Raw genomic sequence first — 10,613 nt, forward strand, 5'->3', positions numbered from 1 at the left:
GTTTCCTTTGTGACACAACGCTGACGTCATGTGCATAAATTATACCAACACATCACCTCCAAACTAGGGGGCATAGCATTCTAATTACAAAATAAATAACAAAAAGAATGACAACATTCTAACAAAGCATATATTAATAAACACTAATAATATTAACAACAATAACAGTGGTATCATTTAGCAATAATAATAAAGAATGTATAATCTCCACCCTGGCCTAAACACATCAGGGCTTAGTGAAAGAATAGCTAATGCTCCAGCAGTACAGCAGGCAGGTATGCTACACAGCCATGAACACATGAAACTTTGGTCCAATGGGCCCACGAGTGCACTAAATGTCCCATCTCAATTTCCTCACATTTTTATTCAATTTGAGTTTGGGCAAATATCATCTGGAAGAATAAACTAATACGAAGACATAACTAAGTGGTCCTATGTCACCTAGACTTTTATCACAGGTAATGTGGGACTTGCATTTGAAAAAATGGATGCTGATTATGTACCATCTATAGATGTACACAAGGAAGATAGGAGGCAGGACTGATAATATTGATGTAATGTAGTTAAATTTAGTGTAGACCTGTAACATTTTCTTTAATGTCTTCGTTTTTCTTCCAGTAGATTATCTTTTTGTGTATACAGTCGAGGCTCTGCAAGAGCTTGCACACTGAACGGATCAGTATGGAAAATACAAAAACAGTATGCAGAGCACGCATGCATGGAGAAGGAAACCCCAAGGAGGAAAAACTGCAAAATTAGGAGGGATTGCGGTGTAGGCTTTTTTCATTTTTGGATTGGGGATGATCTAAGATGGCGGTTAGGCCTAAGTCACATTTGCTCTACGGCGAGGATACGGCGGCCGTATGCCCTCTGAATTGACAGAAATGTGCGGCGGCCGCAGAGTTTCTGCAGTGGCCTCAGGGTGACCCTACACTGTTTGGCTATATTTGACAGGCCGTAGGGGTCCCCGTGGAATTATAGCGTGGAGTTATAACTTTTTTCATTTCTACGTTTGCCATAGCAATTTGACAAGCCGAAAAAAAAAACTGGTAAAAAAAAATAATAATAAAAAAAAGAACCCAGTCGTTACCGTCCGTCTGGCTGCATGTTCGCCTTAGGGCCCCCCTGCGGTCCCCCTGCAGTCGCCTTGCGGGCATCTTGCGTCTGCCTTGAAAATTCTATGGCCGCCGCAGGAACGCCCTCAGGTCACCGTGCGACATCAAATCAAAGACCGTACGGAAACCCCACGTTTTCGGTCTCCACGATTTATAAATACGCCGTGCGGCTCCCTGAAAAATAAAAACATATGTGACTACTACATTGTGTGACCGTGGAAATACTGCGGCCACCCTATAATTGCTAGTGGCCGTAGATTTTGTAGACCCCACGGCCGCCGTGGCAAATGTGACTTAGGTTTTAACAGCTGTCTTGAAGACCTGGAGGGAAGAATGAGATTGAAGAGAATGTCAAAGTTGATTCCACAGGTGGACAAAAAGAGGAACAAATGAGTGGAGGTGAGCAGTGATCCTGGATTTAGGTAGTTTCACCAGACGAGGGTTGATGGTGGACCATGTGAGCACTGCAGAAACCTGGGAGGGACAAAGCATGGAAAGAGCAGAGGGTGTAAGACCAGAAAGGAGGCCGCAGGAGATAGAGACCACCGAACCATCTGCGATGGTGAAGTGATAGGCCCATAGACACAGCTTCATAGTGGGAGATTCCAAAGATATTGAAGGCCTTAGTTTCTATGGCCTCAAGCTGAGCAGGATGTGAGGCAGGTGGCCACGCCAGAGGGGAGAGCAACACTCCATCAAGCTGAAGAAGAAGGCCTTGTAGGTGGATAGGTGTTCAAGTTTGCTAAGGAAGGACTTTGTCCAATGGAGGATGCCTAGTTGGCGGCTAGCTTTGTAGGCCAACTTTGAAAAGTGGTTTAACTCAGAAAGATCATTGCTGATACTGAGGACCAACAGTTTGAATGACTGAACTTCCTGAAGAGGATTGTTACGAAAGTTAATAGGAGGGTTTGCTAGAAGCCTCTTTCAGAGAGAGATAGTGAGAGTGTGAGATTTGTTACGATTGAAAGACATATCTGACAGAGAAGCAAGTGTAAAATGTACAAGGAATTTGTGGAGTCACAGACAATTGTACAGTGCCTATAGAAAGTCTACACCCCCTTTCAAAATGTCACCTTTTGTTGCCAGATAACCTGGAATTAAATTGCATTAAGTTTGGCTTTTTTCATCTTTACTTACAGATCATAATCCATAACTTCCAAGTGAAAAACAAATTCTAAAAATTTCAGAATATTAATTAAAAATACAAAACTGAAATATCTTGGTTGGATAAGTGTCCACCCCCCTGAGTTAATACTTGGTGGAAGCACCTTTGACAGCAATTTTAGCTGTGCCTGTTGGGATGGGTCTCTACCACCTTTGCACACCTTGATTGGGTGATATTTGCCCATTCTTCTGGACAAAACTGCTCAAGCTCAGTCAAGTTGGGTAGGGAGTGTTGATGGACAGCAATCTTAAAGTCATGCCACAGATTTTCGATTGGATTTAGGTCAGGGTTCTGACTGGGCCACTCTAGGACATTTATCTTTTTGCTCCTTAGTCACTGCAGTGCAGATTTGGTTTTGTGCTTTGGGTCATTGTCATGCTGACAGGTGAACTTCTGTCCCAATTCAGCTTTCTTGCAGAGGGCAGGAGGTTTTTTCCACCTGGATTTTTCGAAATTTTGTTCCATCCATTTTCCCTTCTAGTCTGACAAGTGTCCCAGTCCCTGCTGATAAGAAACATCCACATTACATGATACTGTCACCACCATTCTTCACAGTCGGGATGGTGTTCTTTGGGTGATGTGCTGTGTTTGGTTTGCACCAAACAACGTTTTTCATTTGGCCCAAAAAGTTCCATCTTAGTTTCGTCAGACCACAACTTTTTGCCACACGGCTTCAGAATCTCCATCGTGGTTTTTTGCAACCCTCAAAGGGGACTCAAGGTGGGCTTTTTTGAGTAACGGCTTCCTTCTTTCCACCCCACGCCACACGGCTTCACAATCTCCATCGTGATTTTTTGCAACCCTCAAACGGGACTCAAGGTGGGCTTTTTTGAGTAACGGCTTCCTTCTTGCCACCCCACCATACAGGCCAGACTTGTGGAGTGCTTGGGATACTGTTGTCACATGCACAGTGACCAGTCATTGCCATAAATGCATGTAACTCTTTCAAAGTTGCCATTGGTCTGTTGGTGGCCCTCTGATCAGTGACCTTCTGACTTGGTCATCCAGTTTGTAGAGACGGCCTGATCTAGGCAAGGTTTTTGTGTTACCATACACCTTCCACTTCTTAATGATTGTCTTGACTTTGTTCCAAGGGATATTCAAGGCCTTTTAAATATCGTTTTACCCATCCCCCGATCTATGCCTTTCCACACTTCATCCTGGAAGTCTTTTGAAAACTCCTTGAACCCATGGTTGAGTCTTTGCTGTGAAATGCACTACTCAGCTGAGGGAACCTCCAGGAACAGCTGATTTTATTCTGAAATAATCAGAATCTATGACAATTTAACACAGGTTGAGGCCAATTAACTTGGTGTGCAATTTTTAAGTTGATTGGTTACACCTAAGCTAAATCACAATTGCTATTATAAGTGGGGTGGAAAGTGGACACTTATACAACCAAAATATTCTAGTTTTGTATTTTTAATTAATTTTCTGAAATTTGTAAAATTTGTTTTTCACTTGAAAGTTGTGGGTTACGATGTGTGAATCAACGTGGAAAAGTCTGATTTAATGTGATTTAATTCGAGGCTATAAGGCAACAAAAGGTGAAAATTTTGAAAGGGGGGTGTAGACTTTCTTTCAGCACTGTATAAATGATCAACATGGTTGGAATGAGTACAAATGATAACACTGAACAACAAAATTTTTTACTGGAGATGTGTAAAGTGATTTAGACTAATTTGGGTACGCTGATTTCAAAAATCATAACCGTTTTGCTGTATCACGCCAGGATTTTCAGTAACAGAAATATTCCCATTGCCTAGAAGTCAGGATTTCAATGAAATTTACAAAAATTCATTTATTCATTTATTTCATCATGAATGCTTCAAAATTATAGAAATTACAGAAAAACTCCACTAGAATGTAATTAAAAATGCTTTAGGCATTTGGCTTTGCGTTTGTGCTGCTCTGTGTCAGTTTCACGATGCAGGAACCAGCAGAAATCGCCCATCATGTTCGGGTTGTTCCGCCATTGGTAACGCGTCTCCATGAGTGAAATCTCTTGGTGGAATCGCTCGCCGTGCTCGTCCGAGACTGCTCCCAAGTTGTCAGGGAAGAAGTTCAGGTGCTGGTGTAGGAAATGGATTTTCAGGGACATCCTGGAGCCAAGTTTCCTGAAGGACTCCAGCAGCTGCTGCACTATTTCTTCATAGTTGTCCGCGCGCTCGTTCCCCAAGAAGTTGTCCGTCACAGCTTTGAAGCTCCTCCACGCTGCCAGCTCTTTGGGGTTTAGAGTTGTCGGAAAAGTTTCGTCCTTCATAATCTGTCGGATTTGCGGTCCAACAAAGACACCAGCCTTGATCTTGGCCTCCGACAAGGTGTTGCCAAACTTTTCCTTGAGGTATAAAAACCCACGCCCATTCAGATCCATTGCCCGTACAAAAGTTTTCATCAAGCCGAGCTTTATGTGGAGTGGTGGAAGGAAAACCTTGGCTGGGTCGACAAGGGCGACATGCTTCACGTTGTGTCGACCAGGTACATGCTCTTTTCGCTCTTCCCAATCTTTCTTCGTCCAGTGATTCTTGTCGTCTCTGCTATCCCAGAGACAAAGGAAGCACATGTATTTCGTGTAGCCTGACTGCAGCCCTAACAATAGCGCCACCACTTTCAAGTCTCCGCAGATGTGCCAGTTGAAGTCATTGTACTTGATGGAATCAAGCAGCTGCCGCATAGTCTCATAGGTCTCTGTCATGCCGAACGCGTGAGCCAGTGGGACTGATGGTTTCTCGTTGCCATTGTGGAGCAAAACAGCCTTCAAGCTGTTCTTCCCCGAGTCGATGAAGAGGCGCCAGTCTGCAGGATCGTGATCACACCCAAGTTCTTTCAACAGACCGTTGATGTCACTGCAGAATGTCATCGTGTCTTCCATCTCAAAGAACTCAGCCATGTCTCTGTGACGTGCTCTGAACAAGGATATCTTGGTGTTAGGTTCAAGTAGATTCCACTGCTGCAGCCTTGATCCAAGCAGCTCTGCCTTCGCCTTTGACAGCGAGAGATCTCTTACAAGATCATTTAAGTCTCCCTGGTTCAGAAGGTGTGATTCTTGAGTGTCGGGTTCAAAGGTTCATCATCACCATCCTCTTCACCACTGCTTACAGCTATGTTCTGATCAGCTGGAGGTGTTGGAACGGGGTTCTCGTCATCATGAGGCAGAGGTTTACGAGCAGAGACGCAGTCAGCGTACTTGATGTGACCTTTATTCTTCTTGTTGAAGCCGGCGATGCTTGTGCAGCAGAAATAACAATCATCATGATGATTCTGCGGCTCACGCCATATCATGGGCACCGCAAATGGCATGCTCGCGCGCTTGCCCACCAACCACTGAGTCAAGATTGTGTGACAGCTTGTGCAGCAGATGTGTGGTGCCCAGCTCTGTTCTTGGTCCCCCACCTTACACCGAAGTAGTGAAAGTAGGCGGCGTTCATTTTCACTGCTGTAGATATACTTCGCTGTTGATCTTTTTTGGTATACCGACCACAGACATAACAGAAGTTGTCAGGATGATTGGTACAGGAACGCCTACTCATCTTTATCTGAAAGAAAGAAATATAACACAAGTTAACAACAATTGTACGAAATAGACATGTTAAAGACATATGTAAATTTCATTGAAATCCTGACTTCTAGGCAATGGGAATATTTCTGTTCCTGAAAATCCTGACGTGATACAGCAAAACGGTTATGATTTTTGAAATCAGCGTACCCAAATTAGTCTTAATCACTTTACACATCTCCAGTAAAAAAAAAAAATTGAAATTTGTTGTTCAGTGTAATTGAAGGCTACATTTGATCATCATTGTCTGTGGATGGAGCAACTTATATGGGTGAGTTATTGATATATTTTATGGATGTTTGCTCTATTCGAACTCATTAATCAAGTACAACCCCACGTGATCTCGCCAACCAATGTTTGCTTAAAAAAAATAAAAATTTTAATGTTCAACAGCAGGTTGGAAAATCAATAAAGGTTTTGTGACTTATATAACAAGCTGGTTATTTTGTCTGTCGAAAAAAAAAATCGATTGTTATTTCAAACGGAACCATTGTTGAAATATACTGGTGATTGGTATCAAAGCATTGATACTACAATGGAGCTGGTGCATTATGATATCCGTGTGACAATGAGTAACATGGACATGGTCACCGCTATCAGCCGTAGGGAAAAATATCTTCAAACTATCATGGAGATCAAGTCCAAATGTAATGTGCAATGATCGCACGGATGTTATTTTTTTTTTAAAAGTATGTTATTTATTTATGCAATGATCTCAGGCTCATGGTGGAGATTTACGTCGTAAACATGCAGGACAAGGATACTAGGAGATGTCACTTTCCTCTTTCATGAATTACAAAATTGTATGCAAAAGACAAATCGATACAATGTGAAGGATTTGAACCTGGAATCTCAGCATCGTGAGCTATGTGTTTTTAGGGCAGCAACAGACTTGCCATCAAGCAGAGCATTATACTAACAACCAATTTAGTGGTTTTCAAGAAATATTTATTTCTGCTCAAATCAACTAAAAACCACAACCAAAAGCAGTACACTCTAAAATGACTTCCACCTGTTGACACCTGTGACAAGATATGCACATCATTTTTGTGAGGGCATATTGTATCATTCAAAACTTTGGTCATTTCAAACTCCACATTGTCAGCAACAACATGAAACGGGTGCTCCAAGACAAATTTAAACCCATCCAGCAGTGTGAAGAAATATTATTGCAAAATAGTATAAAACAAAACACAGCCTGGTGTTGGTGCAGTGATTTGGGCAGCGGCTTGGGATCCAAAAGGTCCTGAGTTCAAGCCCCGTTGGGCCACTGAATTAATACACCAGGGGGTTGACTCAGCCTGTCATCCTTCCGAGGTCGGCGAAATGAGTACCAGTGTACTGGGCCGGTGTATACCCCGGTTAAAATAGGTGTACCATATCCCTGTGTCGTAAGAGGCGACCAGGGTTGCGTCAGGAAGGGCATCCGGCGTAAAACCTGTTGCACATCACTCTGCGGATCATACGGATGATTCGCTGTGGCGACCCCTAACGGGAGCAGCCGAAAGAAGAAGAAGAAGAGTATAAAACAAAACACTCATTATATGCAAGTCTGCAGAAGAAAAAAAATGGAGCTCAGAATGGGAATTTCGGATATGAAAGCAAAATCAAGCACAAAAGAGAAAATCAAAACAGACATAAGTAAATACCTTAACCAACCATAAAATTTCATAACAGACAGGTTAATTAATAGTGCTTCGTTTAAAAAGTAATATGGCATACCCATCTCTTCCAGCATCTGGTAATCGACGAAGTGCACACTCTTCTTCCGACTCTCTACTTGTTCTCTCCCATGCTTCCATCTCACTGCTCACGTTTATTCATTTCTCACAATTCTCTCGTTCCAAGGATTCTCTTCCCTTCTCACTTCAGTTTTGCACCATGCTGAAAACATTTTGAGCAAGTATGGAAATCAAGCTTTTTTTTTTTTTTGTTCGATTTTGGGCTGAACAACTTGAGGTTGGAGTAACACTAAAACCAGTAGGTTATCTCCGTCCACAAAGAAAATGTCCTCCTGTGTATAAATACACAAAGTGACTGCTTTAATACCAGCATTCTATACTTTCCACAGCAACGCGTCTTGAAAGTATCTCGACCTATCAGCAGTCACCTCGCAGAAGCCGCTTCAAATATGATGGAATGCGACATTCACAAAAGGCTTTACAAGCAGGCTATGAATGACTGTGATGAGAGGTTATGCTGTGCCATTACTGTGGGATGGACAAGAAATGTCAGGCCATAACAATCGATGACACCTAAAAATGCATCCTTTCGGCGTATTTAGTGATAGAAACATAGCAATATTTGCTTGACAGATATGCTGATTTCACATTGTCTGACTTGAATATAATATTTGCGAAGTTGATTTGCAACTATATTCTCACCTTTGGAAAGAAGATGAATTGCAGTCCGATTCCAAGCTTTGACTCTTGCTTTGAACTGATACCTCTGAAATGTGAATGGATACATAACTATATTCTTCAGCAAAATTCTGTAACGCATAAATTATTTCAAAACATAACTGAATTTCCGTATAAACAAATTATCACCCCTGTGCCATCATGACGATACACATCATTGGCAAATTCCTTGTGCTATTTCAGCTACGTTTGCATTTATTGGACAAGACGGATGGTAGACGTACGGTAGAGACAGTTGAAAACAATGGTAGACAAATGTGTGATTTTGCTCCATTTGTGGTCTTAATTTAACCATACCCAGCAGCCATTTGTCAGCGAGCTGTCTGCAGAGTGAGGTATTCGAATTTGGATTTTTCATCTTCTTGCTCATCATTCAACCTTGTGCAATCCCAAGTAAACCACTGCACACTGAGGTTTGCAATGTCGGGCTATAAAAAAACCGTTATTTGTCCCTCTCTTTCTGCATGCATTGCCTCTTGCTTTTTCTGTCACAATTATTTAATTATCAATTCATCATTCTTTCCAATTAAAAGTATGCTTTGTTAGAGTGGGCCTTTCCAAGTTAACTGTGGGTTAATATTCCTCGGTATATTACACCTAATTTATTCCAAAATTTGGTGCAGAGAAACAAGGTCCAAGTTGTGCTTGTTGTCAAAGGTGGACCAACATCTTTTAAGAAGTCCAACAAACAGTTCTGAATTAATTACCCTTTATTCTTAGTTACTGTGCCAAAACTTCTGGGAAAATAGTGTCGTTTTTGGAAGTTAGTTTTTGGACACAAACCGATTACTATCCCTTTATTTCACAGATCCTCTGCACTCGCCTCAACCCCATCCAGAAGGATTAATCTGGCTCAAAAGGCACAAAATTTTTGATTTAAATCCAGACATTTCCTCAGCCATACCAAATGGCCGATAGTCACACACAAAATGGATGCTGGTAACCTTCTGCCTGCAAATCCGCAGAATCTTGAAATGAACATGGAATCCCACACAGCACCTTTCCGCCCTCACTTTCCGGCAGCCTTTTTGCTAAAGTGAGCCAGTAGCAGGGATATTGCATTTCCTGTCGACTTTGCCCAAAAGCCTAAGCTGGTAAGGCTTGTCTTGTGTTCCAGCAGAATTGAAATCCAACCAAAAGCATCACCCACACAGATAACCACAAATCCACCTTCAGAATCCTACCAGTTATCCCTAAATAGAGTGGACATGGGCTAAAGTTGTGAGCTATGAGTGAATGAGGTGTCTGCAAATGAAAACATTTTGCTATATAAAAAGTTTACTTTCTCTCTTTTTAGATTTCTCAGCAGAAACATTTGTATTTTGAGCATTAATGTTAATGCTTTTTCACAATGCAACCTTACTGTAGGCCTGGCTTACTTGTATACATTTTTTATTACTTGCTTCATCCTGCTGTTGTGAAAACTGGAATAATTGTTTATGAATTACTGTAACTTAGACTTCGCAAACTTACCAGACAATTATGCATTGACGCTTTTAATAGTGTATTGTGGTGCTGATGCATGCGCACACAAGTGTGTGCATGTGTGCGAGTACAGACGTGCCCACACACTTATTGTTTTTTTTTTATCTCATTTTATCTATTTATACTTTCTTGTTACATTATTCCTGTAATTTTATCCAATTTCATTCATGTTTTCAAAATACACGACGACACTCGGTGAAGCACATACCTCCGCAAGCTGAACAGTTTATGTTTTGTATCCCAGTGATAGGCTGTTCAGGTCTGGATGCTGACCCGGCCGACAATCAACAAAGGAGGAAATCAGTTACTGCTGTTCCACAAGGTCAGCACTGTCCTTAAGGCTGCACTTCCAAGCATCTCTATTTTATGCAAGCAACTACCAATCTTGCTGCAAGATATTAAAAATAGCAAAATCGGTCTTTATCTTATCCTTCAATCTGAGCTTGAGTCTAGTGACAGGGTGAGAGTGATCTTGCAACTGACAAAAGAGAATGGACTTTGGGGTTCTGAAATCTTCCATCCAAATTATACGGTGCGCCCATTGGGGTCTTTGATAGTGGAGAATGGTGTTGATAGTGTACATTTTAGTACGCTGCAGGATCTGGGTGTTTGTAACTTTATTATTACAGGTTATACCTAAAAGTTCACAGATAGACAGTTGTCTGACCTTGGTTTTGCCTCTGAGGCAAGATATGTTTAAAAGGCCACCATTGATTGAGGATTCAACAGTACACCAGAGTGGTTGTCACTAAAGGCAGTGTGTATGACAATAGAGAAGAAAATGCTGAACTTTGGGTGGAAGCACAGCCTAACTTAACACCACTTCTAATATGACAGCATGTTGAAGATTCTCCAGCAAACTTAACTGATGC

General features: G+C 41.7%; 1 long non-coding RNA gene across 1 annotated transcript; it reads right to left on the bottom strand.

The window, feature by feature from the left end:
* Positions 1-6,799: 6,799 nt before the first annotated feature.
* Positions 6,800-10,075, bottom strand: LOC147016896 (uncharacterized). Its single transcript, XR_015049700.1, has 4 exons — positions 9,950-10,075; positions 8,221-8,284; positions 7,559-7,720; positions 6,800-7,324 (listed from the first exon to the last, which is right to left on the bottom strand). It is a non-coding gene; the product is annotated as an uncharacterized LOC147016896 (long non-coding RNA).
* Between the last annotated feature and the right edge of the window lie 538 nt (positions 10,076-10,613).

This window comes from Eptatretus burgeri, chromosome 11, assembly GCF_056783735.1.
Source record: "Eptatretus burgeri isolate ZD-2024b chromosome 11, Ebu_testis_v1, whole genome shotgun sequence".
Lineage (NCBI taxonomy): Eukaryota > Metazoa > Chordata > Myxini > Myxiniformes > Myxinidae > Eptatretus > Eptatretus burgeri.